Genomic DNA, 21,548 nt, shown 5'->3' with positions numbered 1-21,548 from the left:
AAATAGTTTTTTCTAAATTAATTTAGAAACAGAGATAATTAATAAAAAGCAAATTATTTTTTTCAAATACATAAGTATTGATTACAAAATAAATGTTATAAACTTTTTAATGTCTAATGTATAAGATCCTTTTAAGTGCTCTCACTGTTTTTAAATACAGACAACAAATAATTATAATAGCCTACAAAAATGTTAATATCAACCTTTAACTTTCTTATTTTTTCCATATTTTTCTTTTTTTTTAATCTGTTGAGAAAATTTGGTTCATTAAAGACTAGAGCAATGTTTATTTTCTTTTCCATTCCATTCTACATATAAGCCTTAGGATTTAGTTTATTCAGTTCCTCCTACCTTATTGTAATTTTTACTCATTTTCTAAATATGTTTTAAAGCTAAAAGTTTTAGTTTTCTGCTTTCAAGCCAAAATGAGGTGAACTCTGCCCATTAAACTTTGTGTTTTAAATCAGTCCAGTTATAAAACAGACCATTTGTATTTCCATAGCCTTTAAAAGATTAACTATTTTATCTAAGTCAAATTATCCACTTAAAAACATTTTAAATTTGAAGTATCTTACCCTAAAGAAGTATCATTTATCCAAGTACTTGTAACTATCCAGTTTACAGTTATGCTGAACTCTCATTTTTGACGTTTTTTACTATGATCCAAGCTCCAACACAAATTTTCTACCACATTCCATCAGGCGTTATTAGAAGTATAATGATGTAGATAAGTGATGTGAAATTACCTTCTTTACAGTAAGACCCAAATCAGGAACTTTGCCCTACCACAGCAATCTGACGGCTTTTCCATTGAAACATTGCTTTATTGAGATATAATTTATATACAATAACATATTAAGTATGCAACTTGAGAAATTTTGACAAATGCATTTTTTATTACCACAATGTGAATATAGAATGCATCTATTACTCTATTACTCTAAAAATATTTCTTCTCCAAAAACTCCCTTTCACAACTTGTGGATCTGAGTTTTCATCAAATGATATTTCCTTTCAGACTGAAGGAGATTCTTTAGCATTTCTTATCATGGCAACCTAGAGACAAAACAAAATTTTCTCAGCATTCATGGGTGGCTCAGTTGGTTTAGCATCCAATTCTTGGTTTTGGTTTGAGTCATGATATCGTAGTCATGGGATGGAGCCCCACACTGGGCTTTGTGCTCAGCATAGAGTCTGCTTCAGATTCTCTCACCCTTTCCCTCCTGCTTAACTCTTGCTCTTGCTTTTTGTCTCCTTCTCTCAAATGAATAAGTAAAATCTTTAAAAAAATTTCTCACTTTTTATTCTAAAAAGGGATTTATTCATCTTCATTTTTGAAGGATAACTTGGTGGGATATAGAATTCTAATTTACAGGGTTGTGTTGTTTTGTCCTTTGGAATAAGGCATTCCAATGTTTCTAGCTTTAATAGTTTCTGACGATAAGTCTTCCATTTCTTTATTTTGTTCCTGTTTGTATCTTGTCATTCTTCTTTGCTTGCTTTCCAAATTTCCTCCTTCTCTTTGCCTTTCAGCAACTTGACCCTGATGTATCTAGAAGTAGGTTTTTAGTATTCATCTTAGCTGGGGTTTGTTGAGCTTCTTGGATCTGTAAATTAATGATTTCCATAAATTTGGGAAGTTTTAAACCATTATTTCTTCAAATATTTTTTCTCCCTCTTTCTTTCTCTTCTCACTTACTACAAATATTTTGACCATATTTCAGACTGGCTTATATTGCCCCACGGGTCTTTGAGGTTCTTTTTACTATCAATTAATTTTAAAAACATTTTCTGTTCTTCAAATTGGATAATTTTATTGATTTGCCTTTAAGTTCATTGATGTATATTTTATGACTAGATTGTTTTTCTTCTCTCTGCCTGTATTTTTGCTGTGCACACAGGGTCTCTCTTTCACACACACAGTTAGCTGTCAATCATGTTTTTTGCAATCTATATTCCATATTTAGAAGTCACTCTAATGGTTTTTCAGGATTTTGATTTTTCCCTTCAAATTTTCAGCTGTTTTTTCCAGCTTAATACTATAATCTCTATAAGTGATAATTTTCCTGACATCTCATTTGCTTGAGTCTATTGCTTACAGCCAAATCCAAAGGGGGCTGGGTTGGCATCTTGATTCAATAAATAATTAGTTCATCATATTTACTCTTTCCTGTTACAAATTTTTATGTAAAGTATTCCTTAAGTTTCTATCTTTAAATAGCTCTTTCCTTATTTTATTTAATTAAAAAAATATTATTTACTTGACATATGTGTAAATACTTTGACATTGCAAGATCCCAAACTTCATTAGAACATTTCAATATGTACATTTCCTAGTCAAGATATCATCTCACATTTATCATTATGAACTAAATAAGTTTTTTAGTCTCCTAAATATATGGTATAGTTAAACCAGACTGATCCTATATTTATGACTCAAATGAGTAAACTACAATTAACAAATGGAGGACATGGGGAGATGGAGAGGAGAAGGGATTTGGGGGAAATTGGAGGGGAGACGGGTCATGAGAGACTGTGGACTCTGAGAAACAAACTGAGGGTTTTGAAAGGGAGAGGGGTAGGGGGTTGGATGAGCCTGGTGGTGGGTATTATGGAAGGCACGTATTGCATGGAGCACTGGGTGTGGTGCACAAACAATGAATTCTGGAACACTGAAAAGAAATTTAAAAAATAAATAAATAAATAAATAAATAAAAAGGGGAAAAAAAAAAAACCAACAACAAAACCTGGAAATCAAAGGGGAAAAAAAAAACTCACAAAAAGTATTCCAAGACAAATGCCGAAAAGACAAATAAAATCTCTTACCAGAATTAAAATCCTTTAGTTCGAGATCCCTTTCTCTCAGAAAGACCTAAATAAAATAAATTATTTACTTTGAGTTGCAGACTGCAGTGTAGGCGTGTGTGTCAATGGTCCCATACACAGCTAGTAGAGCCGTTCTGAATCATGACACCATATCTTAGAGAAACACACACTATACTTATTTTAGAAGGTATGTTACTTAAGTTTATAATGGATGTAAGTGCTCTTCTGTTTTGAGAAGATTCAAAACATATGCGGATATAGTTTTTAAATAGTGTAAGAAGCAGTGAAATACATAAATAAAGCATGATCAACAGCCTATATCCTAATAAGAACTTTTAGTCATACATAAACATCCTCACACATCAATGTCAGATACTAGGTTTTGATATCAGAATAAAGACAAACTACCTGCATTCAGTGTCATGCTGACATAAATTCATCCTAGGTTCTGACTATAAATGCTAAAAAAGAAAATTAGAAATTAAATATGATGATGCTAAAGGCAGGCAAATCATTAAAAGTTAAATAGAGAGCCAGTCAATGGAGCCTGGAAATGACTTAGAAGGACATCACCTAAAAGCCATAAGTATCAACAAGAAGGTCCAGGAATGTGTTCTTATTATCCCCAATTTTAAATAAAATGCCCTATAATTTTCTCCAAAAGTACGTTTTATATTATTGAATTTAAAATCATTAAAAATGTCAACTGCATTATCTTAGTAGATCATCATTTTTAAATTGATAAGTATTTTCTCACAGATGCTGAAGTACCTTGTAGAGTCAAAAAGAAATATGCTGTTTGGTGTTATTTTTCCTTTTTATTGAAATGTATAAATAAATCATCTGAAATATTTTTACAAATACCATATTTTTGCCTTCACTCTGGGCACTTTTCATCAAAAAGGAGTTTTACAAGACAAAATTAACTGAACTATTTGAATATTTAGCTAAATTTAGATACTGTAAAAGTTAGACCCTGATTTCATTACATTCCAGTAGGATATAAATCTATTTAAAAAATAAGAGGCATAAAAATTCATCCGATATTTGATATATTATAAAGAACAAAGGTCAAATTTCAAAATTACATATTACATATTATTTGAATTTTTATCATATAATTTATTTACAATCTTGACTGTGGAGAAATACAGTCAATGCTTTCCCTTTTACAGAAGTTTGATTTCAATAATTAAACTAAAATAATAAAACTTAAAAAGCTAAATTTTCACCAGTCTTTGGTTGTGAGTATTTTAATTGAAAGTCTCTAGATGCATTTGAACAAAATGAATCCAAAATTTTAGAGAATATATTTACAAAGAAGTTCAATATTATTCTAGAAATTTCATTTACAAATAATTCTTTAAAACTTTAAATGTTATGAAAATCTCCAAAAAGCAGAAAGTTAGAAAACGTATTACAGTGCTTATTTTTACCACTTACATATATATAATCTTCTTAAAAATACTCTATGTGTAAAAATAGTTGTTTTTTTACCGTTAACCTCTGCTTTGGTATATCATTATCATTTGTTCACATGTAATTATAAATTCCAAAAATTACATAAATCCCAAAAGTTCCAAGAACATTTCTGCTCAGAAGCTTCTTAAATTAGTAATAACAATTATTATACCATGGCATTTTGCTCCCCAAATTTGTATTTATATTATCTTGACAAATACAATTTCATATTTAACATTGAGCCTCCTATTGAGTTTAAAATACCATTTACAAAAATGTCAGATGTTTCTGACAAAATGAACTTCCAAACCTTTTCTTTAATTCACAAATTAGACAAACAAATAATCTGTTATTGGAATTAACTGACTTCCCATTGAGATATTTGACTGACATTGGTTTACTGGCACCATGGGAGAGTTTGCAAAGCTCTTCTGCTAATGGTTCTAACCCATCCATAGGTATCATCACACTTCTCATAATGACACACACACACACACACACACACACACACACAGTTGATATCAAAAGTGAGCCGAATTTATTTAGCAGAATTGTCATATAATTGATTTAAAAGTTGAATTTTACACAATTCTGCAATCACCCTGTTCAATTTCCATCTTCAGACAGTGTTTTAAATACTGGTTAACTTGTGAATAGATATGATGCTTTCTCAGTAAACATGCATCTTCTGTTTTCTGTGTCCAGTGATATTGGCACAGCACGCATGGTGGGCAGTAAATGTTAACAAATACTTTGGGTAAGTTACAAGTTAATCAAGTTAATCAACTTTTTTGGAAAAATTTAAATTTGGTATCTACTTTCTCATTAAACATGTACTTTTATTTTATTGAGTTCATTGCTGCTGAAAGTTTATTGCAAATTTATTTTGAAAATCAATTGACAGTGATATCCAGTATAATAAATCATTAATAACAAAAATAAATGGTACAAGAAATAGATTTAAAATAATTTTTTTCCTCTCACTCATTTGAGAATTTTCCCTCTCCACAGAAAAAAACAAAACCCCAAAAAATCATCACTATCATTATGAAGCAATTTATTCAGCCATATAATCCTTTCACACATTTAAAAGTTAAAATAAACATCAGAAATAAAACAGTAAGTATTCTCAGTCATGGAAAACATAGGCAAATTTAACAGATAGAGGTTTGCGCCCTGAGAGGAAATATTTCAGCAGCTAAACCTGACAAATATTATTATTTTAATGTGTAATTGATTCCCAATTAACAAGAAAATATAAGAAATTCAAGAAAAAGTTGTAAAAAATAATCTGCATAGGTAATTCATAAAACAGTTATAAATTTATGGAAATAAGGTAATAAATTACCTTTTTGGTAATCAGAAAAATGTAAATTTAAACAACACTACAATATCATTTTACACGCTCAGATTAACCAAAATGAGTAGGAAAAGATGATACATTGCCTCAGATATGCTAACAGGAGTCTTCATGCTTTTCTGGTGGGAGTGTAACTAGTTGTTGCCTCTTGGGCACGATTTGACATATTTGGAAAATAAGTAAACATTAACTCTAGGAAAAAAAAAATTCTGACTCCTGGATACATACCTCAGAGAAATCTCTCAGAACTGTGTGGGTTCTAGCACTACTTGGGCTGGGGGGAATATAGGTAGTCAGTTTGCATTAGGAAGAAATGATTAAGTAAAATGTGGCAAAGACATCCTTTGAAATCAATGCCACAATTAAATTAACTGTGAAAGAGAAACTACAGCAACTTGGGTAGATCATAAGTTCTGTTTTATTATTTTTTTTTTACAGGAAACAGGAGAATATTTATACTACAATACAAGTTATTCAAATAAGATATATTGATTCACAATACCCAATATATTTCTTCAAGGATACCTCACATTCAAGGGCACAATCTGAACATGTTAGAGTAGGTTTCTATGAAAGGAGAGAAAAAGAAGAGAAAATTGGAAGCAAAAGAAAAAGGACAGAGTTTCAGAGACCAAATGAAAGAAAGTAAACACCCTGTACCACTGATCAGTGAAGTTAACTAAAGGAGGGTCTGCTCTTACAGTCCAACACAAAATACATACACACGTAAATACACATGTGTATAGAATATCACTTTCTGAATGAAAAGCACTAAGAGCAAAAGACAGAGCCACACTTCCAGGAAGTTATGCACAGAAAAAGAAGGCAAATGTCGAGATCGTAGGCTTTGTAAGTGAAAGGTAGTAGAGTTTGCAACCCCAAAATATGACCCTAGGAGATCAAGGCATGCCACCCCCCAAATGTGTCACTTTGATCATACTGATATTTTGAGCTATAGGCATTGGAAAAAGAGCAAATGCAAAAAGAGCCTTTCTCTGAACTCCCCTTATCTGCCTAAAGGACAGATCTCAAAAAGGAACTCAATTGTCATAAATTTTCTCCCCAGGATTTTATCAACTGAGGAAAATCTAGTCATCACAGTACAGGAGACTAAAAGTCAAAACCACACCCAGATAATCCATCACAAGTTATCTTACCTCCCGTCTATTTTCCTAAGGGCCCATTCATTTTTCCTTAATATCATTTACTCTCCTAGTAAGTGGCTTATCTCACTCTTCTTTTTCCCTATTAAAATGCTATTTAATCCTGAATTCTAAACCACCTCTGGGGAGTTACTTATTTGCTCCTGGTTATCTCCCATATATACTTGAGGTATACATGTTAATAAACTTATGTTTTTTTCTTGTTACTCTTTTATTATAGTGAGTCTCAGCTAAGAATTTCAAGGATAAAGTGAAAATTGTTTTTTCTCCCTTACATAAATGTATAGAATGAAAATCAAGCAGCTCTAAATACTAAAAATGAGAATGATTTATACAGACAGCATAAGTCTTTAGATGTGTAATAAGAATTTTCTACCCCTTCCTACCATATTTGGTACAACTATGGATTCAATATGGTACACTGTATGCCATTGAAAAATATTTTGAGAAATATGAAGAGGTTACCTGGTCTGATGAAGTGGGTTGGGGATATTAGACATGGAGAAGCCTGAAGAATTTAAGAAGTAAAGAGCAGAAATCACAGGAAAGCCTTTGAACATCCCTGAGGCTATCAGAGTGAACTAGTGGTTCAGTTAGCATAAGTGTTTAAGGAAGAGGAGTACCTCAGGGACTTTTGTGTTATCTAAGGTTGAGGGGAGTCAACATTTTCTAGCACTTAAAATTTCTGTTTTCTCAAATTTGGAAATGTAAAGATTCATGTTAAGTAAACAGGGAAAAAATTATATTTTTATAGGTACATGAAAATGAATGAAAGAACAGACTGAAAGCACTTTTTATATCTGAACCACTCAAACTCCCCTTTGATTATATTTACTCTTTTCTTGATTTCAATTTTACATAATTCATGTGCATTGAATGGACAAATGACAATTTTCAATATGCATTACTTAAGCGTTTGATGCACTATTATTTTACAGGGTAATTTTGTCCTGAGTTAGAATGAATAGATGTTTGCTAAATCAATCCTATTCTTTGAAAGTTAATCCTGTGTTAATAAGGGTTAGGAGTCAATATTGCTTTAATTCATTTTCATATATCCTTATAAAAAAGCTTTTTGCATTCTAATATAAAAATAACAACTTGATTACAAAATAAGAGTTCAATGGTGGCATCTTACATGAATTCCATTTACTTTTTAAATAAGTGTGCTAGTAGAAAGAAATGAATCATAATATGTACTTAGAAGTACTTGTGTTTTTTTTTTCCACATATTCAGTTATTTGTTAAGAAGATATCCTTAAGGTTAAGCTATAATTATAAGCATACTGGAAAGTTTCAATTGAATACAGAAAGAACATTTGATTGGAACTGAATTATAGAAGTTGGCTTCATGCTATGAAATTTGCTATGAAAATTTCCAAACATGCACAAATGTAGAGTAAAACAAATGTCTATGTACCTATCAAAAATTATCTACATTTTGCATACTGATTTTTATCTCTTGCCACCCCATTTTGTTTTACAAAGTATTTTAAGACATAATGCAATTTGTACTGTTTAAAAGAAAACAGACCCAAAATGGTATCACTTATGCTAAAGCCCCAAGTCAGTAAATCAACTTAATACCTAACCTAACTGCAGTTTCATCCCAACCAGAAATGTAACCTTTAGTCAGGAAAACTGGAATTTCCTGGTTAATACTGGGAGGTAATTTCCTTATAGACTCTTTCCACTCCCCTTAGGAGGGGCCTTTGCTTAAAACAATAGGTTCCTTGATAATAAATTCCTTTTATTCATCTCCTCTCTAACCTTAAAAATCTTCCAATTGTACAGCTCCTTGAAGCATTCTACTTGCTATTCATGAATCATTTAATAAAGCCAATTAGATTTTTAAGCTTACTCATTCGGACCTTTTTTTTTTTTTTTTTTTTTTTTTTTTTTTTTTTTTTTTTACGGTACTTAAATACTTCAAAATACAGCTCCAAAACCTGACATTTCCTTATATAATAGTAATACCATTTTCACACTTAACAAAATTAACAATGACCTCTTAATATCCAATATAGTGTAACTGCTTTACCCTCACACCAGCTCCAGTTAAAATAGTTTCAATCTAACATGCATTTGTTGTAAGGCCACACTCTCCAAAACACAGTCTTAATTTTGTGGCTTCAAAAATAAAGTATAACTCATATCCTCAATAAGATCACTGTATAGGAAGTTAAAAAAATACCACAGCAGGCAGACCATTCAATAATAGGGACACTGAGGTTAAAGAAGCACTACAAACAAAGAGTAGTAGGATGTCATGTAAGGGTACCATTGATTCTGCCCAAAGGGGTTGCTGAATTAATCTTAGAAGAGGTAATATTTTGGCTGGGTCTGAACAGATGGTGTCTATCATTTGGTAATACAAAACTTGGCCTACACTAGAATATGCAAATAGAGATTTGTTTCTCTTAATGATGAAAAATGTAGAGGTAGAGTCTGCCAGTATAGTCAGTGAGCCACAGTCGTTGAGCACAATCAGGCCCAGCATCTCTTTGATTCAACTGACCTTTTTTTACATCTTAAAAAACGGGCACTGCAGTTCCAAATAACATGTCCAAATTCAGGAAAGAACTAGATAGAAAGCTCCAGTAAATTCTGCTTCTTTCATAAAGAAAGTAACATTTCTCTACTTTTTTTTTAATTTTTAATTTTTAATTTTATTATTCTTATTATTTTTTATTAACATATAATGTATTATTTGCCCAAGTGGTACAGATCTGTGAATCATCAGGCTTACACATTTCACAGCACTCACCATAGCACATACTCTCCCCAATGTCCATAACCCAACCACCCTATCCATAACCCCCACCCCCAAGCAACTCTCCATTTGTTTTGTGATATTAAGAGTCTCTTATGGTTTGTCTCCCTCCCGATCCCACTATTTTATAGCTCAGTTGTGAGAATTTTGTTCTGTGCCCTTCTTGAGCTGAAAGGAATTTGAGAGGAGACTGTCTAGATTTTCTAGTCTCTGGAGTGAAAGGCCATAAGGAAGAGAGTTAATGTGGTTGAGGTTGAAATAGCTAAAGCACAGGGTCAGTTTCAGTTGAGTAGAGATTCATCACATTGACAAATGGAGAAATAAAGTTTAAGGCCAACAAATAAAAAGTGAAATCAAAGACAAGGGGACATGGAAATACAAATACTGGTAATTTGGTGTGAAAAGAGGTAGAGATGAGAATAGGATGATATACATGAATTCTGTGCATTACAGGCATTAGCTGTGTCTAATAAGATACAGATCTATATCAAAAATACCGGTTTCGGGGTGCCTGGGTGGCTCAGTTGGTTAAATATCTTTTTTTACCTGTGATTCCAAGGTCCTGGGATCAAGTCTCACATCAGGTTCCCCACTCAGCAGAGAGCCTTGTTCTCCCTTCCCTCTGCTTCTCCCCCTGCTTGTTCTCTCTCTCTCTCTCTGTCAAATAAATAAAATCTTTAAAAAAATCAGTTTCAAGATTTATGTACCTTCATAAAAGCTTTTTTTTTTTCCCTTTTTCCTCAACAATGGCATGGAAGACTTTTGCTTGTATTTTTAAATTCATCACTGCAAAGATCATGAACACTGGATCAGTTTAATAAAAATTTTGTATACTTAGGTGTTGGACATTTTATCAAGCACTGGAGTTATAAAAATGGACTGTACTCTGAAGAAGTCTTGAATTAAGTGGTAACACACTAAAATCATGTTCCGATTTTAAAGAACCCACATTAATGTTTTATTAGTAATACTGAAATCAAATTATGACTTTAGATTTTAGAGGCTTTTCCTCATTAGAGTCCACAATACCTTATTAAAATCATAGTCCATCTACAAATAAATTAAGCACATTCTTGCAATATGTTAGTTGTGATTTAGTATCTCTATTAAATTAAGGATTTAAAATGTGAACATGATACAGTGTAAAACTTTTAAAATTTTATTTTAATTCATATTTAACAATTTTCCCCAAAATCCAGAAAGGGGAACAATAGTCTTATAGGCAATAATTTGGAACCATCAAGAATTTTATTTTTTTCCCCTTTTTTTTTAAAGTTTTTATTCAAATTCTGGTTAGGTAACATATAATGTAGTATTAGTTTCAGGAGTACAATATAGTGATTTTGCACTACTTCAATTGAGAAGGCTTTGCAGAGCAAAGGATCCATATAGGAAAGAACTCTAAGATGTAATTTAAGGACCATCAGGACAAACATATAGGGTGTTCCTTGAAAAAAAAAAGGTCTGAATATTTAGAACACTTAGAGCCACAAAATGTTTTTTGCTATATTCTAGACATTCTGTATTTAATTTTCTTGGCTTGGAAATTGAATTTTGACAATATATAAAAATATGATGAAGTCTTCTGGATTGGACTTATACTAAGCACAAAAAGGCAGGGGGGGATTTTTTTAAAAAATGAAAATGCCAGCATAAAAAATATATATACAACTAAGATTGGGGAAATGACAAGGGACTGAGCACTTTTTCATAATTAACAAATGTAAATTGAAGGCTTATTCTGAATAGAGTAGTGCTCTAGATATGTACAACATGAAATCAAAATACTCAATGTTTCTCCTATAGAAAGCTTTCATTCTACTAACGTGAGTCAAATAAAAAATGTTTAGTTAATATAAGACAAAAGAAAACATATAGAAATAATACTATCTGAATAATTAAAGTGAGTGTTACAAAACGAAATCTTCAGATGGCTAATTCAAATTAGGTTGTCATGGAAAGTTTCCTTCCCGAGGTGCCACTTTGAGTTGAGGTGTGAATGTCAAAAAGAAATCTGTTGTTATAAAGTCAATAGGACAAGCATTACAGGCATCAGAAATGTTTATGGAAAAACCCTAAGATAGAAGCATCTTGACATATTTGTGAAACCAAAAATTTCAAGTGTGGCTAAAGCATAGCGAATGAGTCAGAAAATGGTATGAAACAAGGATGGAGTAGGCAAAAGCAGATGACATAAAGCCACATCCTGAACATGGAATTAAGATTATTTTTCCCTAGGGGTGCCTGGGTGGCTCAGTGGGTTAAGGCCTCTGCCTTCTGCTCCGGTCATGATCTCAGGGTCCTGGGATCGAGCCCCACATCGGGCTCCTCTGCTCAGCAGGGAGCCTGCTTCCCCCTCTCTCTCTGCCTGCCTCTCTGCCTACTTGTGATCTCTCTCTGTCAAATAAATAAATAAAATCTTAAAAAAAAAGAAATAGTTTAAAAAAAAAAGATTATTTTTCCCTAAATATAATGGGAAGGTGATAGAGAATTTTAAGCAGGAAGGTGAAATAATGATGCGTATTTTTTTAAAAAGACAATTCTAGTTGTGTGGTGATTTAAATGGCAACAAAAGTGGAAGCAAGGAAAACATTTAGGGGACGATTGTAGTATTTCAAGTCAGAGATGATGGTAACATAGCCTAGGGAATTAAACAATGAAGAGAAATCAATTCAAAATATGTTTTCCCAGGAGATTTGAAAGAAAATATAGATGGATTGGATGAGGTGTGTGTATTAGTTAAGATACCTTGTTTTTTGTTTTTAGGTTTCTTTTTTTTTTTTAGTGAAGATACTCTGAAATACAAAGAAAACAATATCTAGTTGAAAGAAGCTTAAAGAATCTCATATAATAAAAATATGGAGGGAAACACTTCCAGAATTAGTAATATAATCAAGGATTTACAGTTGTTCTTTTTTATATCTGAAGCTGTTGAAATTTTTGTCTTGGTTCTTAGGCTTGTTCCCCCATGATCACTGATAGCTGATATAGACCCATGTGTCTTATGTACATGCGCCAATTTACAGAAGATGAAAGAAGGGATTATCTCTTTCTTCTTCTATGCTTCTCCTTTAATAGATTTTCCTTCAGTACCTCCAGTGTGTATCTCTTTCTAGGCCCCATTGGCTGTGATCAAAACTCATATTTATGTTCTATGATAAACAGAACAGGAACAAGGACAGCCCCAGCATTTTTAGCTTCTGTTGTGAGAGGAGGACTTTGGTAGTCAGAACTAAATATGCTATTTAATCTCTCCAATGTAAACTTATACATTCCCTTCAGAAAAACTATTATTTTTCCTATGTAATACATAGCAGTGAGATTTAGCTATTCATCAAATTCCATTTGACTATATAATTGACAAAATGTTTATACGATGGCCAAAGCAAGTGCTGTCCTGAAAAATGTATAGATATCTAGACATTAACCTAGTCTAGATTCACATCAGCACTTTTGTCTGTTAGGGAGCTGCAGCTGTTTATGTCAATATAATGCTAAAAACAAAGATGCAAAATTTCAAATAATGTTAAACTGTTCTCATATCTACTAATGAAAGAATAAACATGAACTTTTTAGTATCAGCAATATACTATATGTATATTTATTCATTATGAATACATGGGGCATGAATATATAACATTTAATACATTAACATATCAATTAATGTAAGATACTATGTTAATAAGAAGCTAACTATTCAGATAAATAATGAATACATAATGTATTAAAACTTAATCACAAAGTCTGATTTAGGTTCTATACACACAGAAATAATTTATCAAGAAAAAAACAACCCAGTTAAAGAATGATTTAATAAGGATCAAAAATAGCAGTACAAGCATATCTTGAAGATGTTGCAGGTTTGGTTCTAGACCACTACAGTAAAACTGATATTGTAATAAAGTAAGTGAAATGAAATTTTTTGTTTCTCAGTACATGTAAAAGTTATGTTTACACTATACTGTAGTCTATTAAATGTACAATAACATATGTCCTAAAAATATTGTACATGCCTTAATTTAAAAATACATATTTCTAAAAAGAAGTACTCACCATCATCTGGCTTTCTGCAAGCTATAATCATTTTGCTGGTGGAGTATCTTGCCTTGATCTGGATGGCTGATGACTAACAGATGGTGGTTGCTGAAGGCTGGGGTGGCTGTGGCAATTTCTTAAAATAAGACAACAATGAAGTTTGCCTCTTCCTTTCATGAAAAATTTCTATGCATCATGAAATGCTCTTATAGCATTTTATACACAGTAGACTTTCTTTCAAAATTGGAGTGGATCTTCTCAAAACATGCTGCTGCTTTATCAAGTAAGTTTGTATAATATTCTAAATCCTCTGTTGTCTTTCCAACAACCTTCATAGCATCTTCACCAGGAGTAGGTTCCAATTCAAGAAACCATTTTCTTTGCTCATCCATAAGATGCAACACCTCATCTGTTAAAGTTTTAACATGAGATTGTGGCAATTCAAATAACGACAATGACCAAGCTTAACTACTAGGAAAATTACCAAAATTGGACACAGAGAAAGAAAAGGAGCAAATGCTATTGGAAAAAATTGTGCTGATAGACTTGTTCAAATCAGGATTACCATAAACTTTCCATTTATAAAAAATCACCATATCTGTGAAGCACAACAAAGTGTGGTGCAATAAAACAAGTCATGACTATATAATGTCACATCATTTAATATTTATAAGGTATACCATAGTTGAGTTACTAGCACATTCTCTGCACAATTTCCGAAACAGTTGCTGATGTTTGCAGCAATCAAGGAAGTTTTTTAATGTTTCCTGTAGAAGGAGTAGATTTGCTTATAAAATTAAGTTAATGTAAATCTTTAAGTAGCAGGGTTTTGAAGAATTTTTTCTTCACAGAGTTTCCCGAAAGATGACTGCCAAGATACAATTCTGACATAACATTCAAGTTATGACATTTCAAAAAGAGCTGGCTGATAAGTCAATAAGCAGATGATAAAGAAATGACTATTCTCCACAATGAGAGGTCCCCTACCAGACTCTGATCAAGCTGGACAGAGGGATAAGGCAGGCTTGTTTGTAAACTGTAGAAAATATTCTGATAATTTGACTTATGGATAAAAAGGAAAAATACTAATTAAAAAACATTTTCCAGTATGTACTAGTATACTTTGAATAAAAAGAGAAAATCTCACACTGCTGTGCTAGAATATCCCATTCTCAGTGTCTATAGGACATTCCCATTGGTAATTTTAATAGATACCCATGTTTCATCAGTGAACATTTTACTTTTCCTTTAACTGCTGTAGAACTGAGAATTGGATGAAACAGTAGCGAAGTGACAGTAAATCTCAAAAATTTCAAAAGAGGAGGAATGATTCTGATGCCAGAAGAGGAAAATATCAAGGTTAAAGTGTGAAGTGAATTTCTGAGTTGGCTATTACCCACGCCTTTACTATTCTATATTATAAAAATAAATTTTCCCACAAAATAATAATAGTTATAATCCAAAAACATTAAGCACACAACATACACTCATCTTTAAAAGCAAAAAAAAAAAAAAAGAAAAAAGACTATTGTGTTTGAATTATTCTTATCTTTTTAAGCAATGTTTTCAAAAATAGTGTTCACACCCTATCCAAATTTGTGGGATGCAACAAAAGCAGTGCTTATAGAAAATTCATAGTCATTGATGTGTATATTAGAAAAGGAGAAAATCTAAAAATCAATAATGTGAGTTTCCAGCTTAGAAAACAAGAAAAAGTAGAGAAATTTAATCCAAAGTAAATAGAAAAAAATAGTTAATAAGCAGAAATCAATAAAATTGAAAACAGGGGATCAGTAGTGAAAATTAAAAAAAAAAAAGAAAAAACAAAGGCTGGTTCTTTGAAAATGTCAACAAAATCAAAGACTCTAGCCAGACTAATATAAAAAGAGGACACATATTGCTAATATTAAAAATGAAAGTAAGGGTCTAACTCCAGGTACCATGGACATTAAAATGACAATAAAGGAATAATGTGAACAACTCTATGCCCCAAATTTGGTAATTTGGATGAAGTGGATCAATTCCTTGAAAGCCATAACCTGTCAAAATTCACTCAAGAAGAAATAAACTATTTGAATAGGCCTATTCAAAATTGTTAACATATGAGTTTTTCACAACCTCATCTACAGATTCAGTAAAATCCCAGTCAAAATCCCAGCAAGTTATCTGGATATCAACAAATTGATTCTAAAGCTTATATGGAGAGACAAATGACCCAGATAGCCAAAATAATATTGAAGAAGAACGAAACTAGAGGACTACCACTGTTCAACTTCAGGACTTACTATAAAGCCACAGTGAAATCAATGAATGCCGTATTAAAGTGATACTGTGATATTGGTGAAAGAATAAACAAATTGTCAATGGAAGAGAATAGAAAGTCCAGAATTTAACATAATTACAGTCAACTGATCTTTGACAAAGGAGTAAATGCAATGCAATGAAGTTGTGATAGTTTTTTCAACAAATGATGCTAAAAAAACCAAACATCTACATGAAACAAAAAAATTAATTCAAAATGATCACAGATTTAAATATACATGTAAAATATAAAACCATAAAACTTATAGAATTTAGAAAAGAGTCTAAATCATCTTGAGCATAAAGATGATTTTTAGGTAAAAGACCAAAGACACAATCCATGAAAGAAATAATTGATAATCTGGATTTTATCGAAATTAAATATTTATGCTCTGTGAAATCTCCTATCAAGAGAATAAAATGAGAAACAAACTGGGAGAAAATATTTGCAAAAGACATATCTTATAAAGAACTGGTACCTAAAATATTCAAAGAACTGTTAAAAATAATAAGAAAACAACCTGATTGAAAAGTGAGTCAGATACTTTAACAGACATTCCACCAACAAAGATACATAGATAGAAAATAGTGCATAAAAAGATGGTCCACATAATTTGTCAGCAGGAAATGCAAATTGACACAACAATGAGATACCAAAGCTCAGCTATTAGGATGGCCAAAATCCAGAACACTGACAACACCAAATGCTCACAAGGATAAGGAACAACAGAAACTCACATTCACTACTGGTGGGAATGCAAAATAATACAGATACTTTGGAAGACAATTGGGTGTTTCTTACAAAACTAAACATACTCTTAACATGACACATCAATCATCCTCCTTAGTATTGACCCGAAGGAGATAAAAATTCATGTCTACACAAAAATGTGCACACACATATCCAAAGTAGCTTTCTTTACAATTGCCAATGCCTAGAAGTAAACAAGATGTCCTTCAGTAGATGAATACATAAATAAACTGTGTTACATCCAGGTACTGGAATACTACACTGAGCTAAAAAGAAGTGAGCTACCAAACCATGAAAAAACATGGAGGAAACTTAAATGTATATTACTAAGCAAAAGAAGCTAGTCTTAAAAGGCTGCATACTGTACTATTTCATCTATACACATTCTGGAAAAGGCCAAAATGTGGAGACAGTGGAAAACAGTGGTTGCCAGGGGTTGAAAGAGGGAGGGATGAATAAGCAGAGCACAGATTATTAAGGCAGTGAAAGATATTATAAACTAGGATACTATAATGGTGAATATGTGTCAATATAAATTTGTCCAAATCCCTGAATTTATAACACCAACAGTAAACTCTGATATAAACTATGGATTTGGGGTGATATGTGTCCGTATAAGTTCATCATTTGTAACAAACATACCACTCTAGTGGAGGATGTTGACAATGGGGAAGGCTTATGTGTGGGTAGGAGGTATATGGGGACTTGCTATACATTCTGCTCAATTTTGCTGTGATCCTAAAACTGTTCTAAAAAAAAAAATCTATTAATAAAAAAAATGTGTTTTCCCACTGAGAACTGAATGATATGCATCTTTTTTGGTTTCAGTTAGTTATAACTGGTTTGTACACTCAAACTCCATAAAATATACTTTCCCTGGTATGATGATAGAATACCTTTCCCTGTCAAATTTTAAAATCCTTTCTCAGTGTAATATTAGTGTAGGAATTGATGACAGAGTATTTGCTTCCATGAGTCACATGCTACCCTATTGTTTGGAGATCAAATACAACTGGGAATACTGGACATTCAGGCCACAGTTCCTTCTTCAGTCCTTCATTTTTTTTCTTTTTAATGAATTCTATTGCTGCTGCCACACTCTCATACATCTGAACAAGATCATCAAAACTCTTAAATTCTGATCTTCAGACTAAATTCTTGAAATATTTCTAGGCAAAGGGACTCAATTGCAAATTGGGCCCTCACTGTTTCTGAATAGTTTCTTATAACATTTTTAACTTCCATGACATTGGACTTAGAAGACACACACTTTTAAAAAGCATCTTTACATACTCTTCATTTTAAATTCACACAAAAAATTAGCATTGCCAGTGGTTAATGACCTCCTGCCACTTATCTATTGGTTATGTTTCCTGGTTATATTTCTCTTCAGTATCCCCTAGCAAAATTCACCTTTCCTCACCCCAAAATTATTTTTGTTCAATAAGTTGTCTTGTTATTATTTCTTGCAGGCATGGAGATTTTCATCATCTCCATGGAGATATTTATATAAAATATAATATGGATTATATATGCATATATATATGAAATATATGAAAGGGTAAGACTCTCAAGTTATTTTTATTCCTGTAATTTGTTAATGTTTTGCAGTAAGAATTTTTTCTTCTTTCATTAGCAGTAAAAAATGTGACTATTTTTTGCATACAAATAAATGTATCTCTTCTTAATGCATTTATGCATTTTGGCCAAATACTATTACATAGCAGCTAAATATACATATTAATTGGCTGAATTTACTAGAAGAAAGTTTTTTCCATTGCATATGAATAAAAAAATCCATCCTGTAAAATATCTAGTTTGAATCATGTGTTTTGATTGTTGTTGTTTTCCAAGACAATAAAGCAAGTTGGCTAAAATTGTTAGAAATAATTTAGACATAGAAAATTCTACATATAAGACTTTGCAAATTTTATAGATATTATAACTTTATCAGCCCTTTCCTTGGTTCTTTATTACTACCATCTCTTAAGCTCTTAATCACAAGTTAAATGGTCCCCAAACGGAAAGTCTTTCCCTGGAAAAGTAACAAAGCAGCTTTCTTGCATTCCTTTATATTTTTGATCACTCATTGTATATTTCTTTTATAGTCTTTATCATACTTTATAGTATGATAATTACTTACTTACATAATTACTGACCATGGCTCCTTCACACACCCACGCAAGATTCTTTAAGTCTGGTGCCTTATCTTATTCACTATTGTACCCTCTTTAAAGTATTGTACCCTGTTTAAAGTATACCTGCTATATAACAGGTCCCCTGAAAATATTTGTTGAAAACAGAAAAAATAAATTACCCCCCCCACCACATACACACAAACAATGAAGAAAGGAAAGAAATAGTGTTCTTTGGTCTGATTTCTTTCCTTTTATTTGTATAAATTGTAGTGGACTAAATGGTAGCACTCAAAGATTTCAGGTTCTAGTTCCTGAAACTTGTGCATGTTACCTTACATGATAAATTTTTTTCAGAATTATCCTGGATAATCTATGTGGGCCTTACATACCATCACAAGGGTCCTCATAAGAGATGTGGAGGGAGATGAAACATACAGAGAAGAAGGTGGTATAAAAACCGAGGCAGAGAATGAAGTGATGGACTAACAGTCAAGGAGTGCCAGCACCCAACAGAAGCTAAAGAAGCAAAGGGTCAATTCTCCCCTAGAACCTTCTCAGGAAGTAGGGTCCTGTCAAGCTTAGATTTGACCCTGATGAAACTTGGAATTTTGGCCTTAGAGTGTGAGATAATAAATATCTGTAGTTTAAAACTACTGATTTGTGGTAATCTGTAACAGCATCTATAAGAAAGTAATATACTGGGATGCCTGGGTGGCTCAGTGGGTTAAAGCCTCTGCCTTTGGCTCAGGTCATGATTCCAGGGTTCTGGGATCGAGCCCTGCATCAGGCTCTCTGCTCAGCAGGGAGCCTGCTTCCTCCTCTCTCTCTGCCTGCCTCTCTGTCTTACTTGTGTTCTCTGTCTGTCAAATAAATATATAAAATCTTAAAAAAAAAAGAAAGTAATATACAATATTTCAAACATAAAGAAAATAAAAACAGTAATTTAATACCTATCCACTCCTACCTTAGCATAACAAATATTATCATATGTGCTTCAGATTTTTTAAATATACAAAACAACAGAAATACAGTACTCCCTCCCACACAAACAAAACACCCCAAGCATAGCCCCCATCGTGAGGAGGCTTGAATCCTTTCCATGTAGGTTTTACAGTCTACTACACATTTGTGGAACCCAAGGGAACATATAAGATTGTATTAAGATTTAAGTAAATGTTAACTTTTATATAAATAATGCTACATCATTTATGTCATTCAGCAATGTGTTCACTAAATATTGTGTTCAAAAACTTTCCCATCTAAATGCCTGTAATTCTGGCTAACTCATTTTAAATGCAAGACAATTTTGTATCATATGATCAAAAAGTTACTTATCTATTTTCTTTTGATGAGTATTTTTGTGGTTTCTAATTTCTTTTAACTGCAAACAATTCAATTAACATCTCTGAGCAGGATTTCTTGTGCATTACTTGAAATTTCTTCCAGCAATTATTCATAGAAGTTGTTTTGCTGGAGTGTTGGAAAAGCACATTATCAGTTCTATCAGCTACTGACAAAGTGCTATACAAAATTATTATACCCATTATATAATTTATGATGAGCACATAGACTATTTATATTTCCCATATTCTAGGTAGTATTTGGAACTATAGGTTTTCCCCCAATCTGTTAAGTGTGAAACGGTATCTCATAGTTTTAGAAATATTTTCATTTCCCTAGTTTCAAGTAATACTGAATCTTTGCTGATCCAATTTCCCATACTTTGTATTTTTGAGTTTTCAATAAATAGTCTTTGGACCTTTGTTTGTGTTTTGGGGGTGAGATATTATATTACTATTTTTAACAATTATTTTTGTATTATGAGTAATACTTTGATTTTATGTTTAAAATTTCTTCTGCCAATCTATTGCTGATGTTTACTTTTTAGTGTCTTTTTGCTCACATAAATTTGTTTTTTTTTTATTTTACTATAGATAAATTTATATATCTCATGGTTTGTGGGGATTTTTTGTGTGTATATACTTTATAAAAGCTACTCTACATTATGTTTGAAATATTAAAACTTAGTTTTCACATGTAAGTCTTTAATCCATCCGGAATTCATTTTGTGAATGGAGAGAGGTAAAGATCATTCAATTATTTTCACATGGTCTTTGGGTTTCCAGACTCAATTCCAATGTGTGTATGTGTGTGTGTGCATGTGTGTGTGCATGTGCACATGCATGTGTATATGTAGGGGTTATTTATCACAGAACACCAAGCAATTCTCAAATGCCAGCAGGGTGCAATTCAACTCAGTTCTGACAGGATCTACCTAGAGTAGCATTAGATCCCACAAGTAAAAGATTCAGTCCCACAAGACCTCCCTCCACTTCAGACACCAATCACAAACCCAGGTTGTTACCTGTACTTTTGACCAACTGGCTATAAATCAAAAGTTCCCATGATCCCATCCATGGATTTGATTAATTTGCTAGAGTGGCTCACAAAACTCAAAGAAATATTTTACTTACTAGGCTGAGAGTTTATTATAAAAAAATATAACTAGGAACTGCCAGATGAAAAAGATACACAGGGTAAAGTAGGGGAAATGGGTGCAAAGCTTCCATGCTCTGCCCTGGGGTACCATTCTCCCAGCACCTCATCTCCACATGTTCACCAAACCAGAAGTTCTCCTAACCCTCTCCTTTGGGGATTTTATTAAATAGTGTAAAAGGTGAAATGAAATGGGGTCATTTATATAAAAGGGAGCTGGGGGGCCATTAAGAAGATGGGCCTA

Source organism: Enhydra lutris, unplaced genomic scaffold (genome assembly GCF_002288905.1).
Source record: "Enhydra lutris kenyoni isolate GAN:26980312 unplaced genomic scaffold, ASM228890v2 scaffoldscaffold14, whole genome shotgun sequence".
In the NCBI taxonomy this organism is placed as follows: domain Eukaryota; kingdom Metazoa; phylum Chordata; class Mammalia; order Carnivora; family Mustelidae; genus Enhydra; species Enhydra lutris.
Note: the sequence above shows the minus strand (reverse complement) of the source record.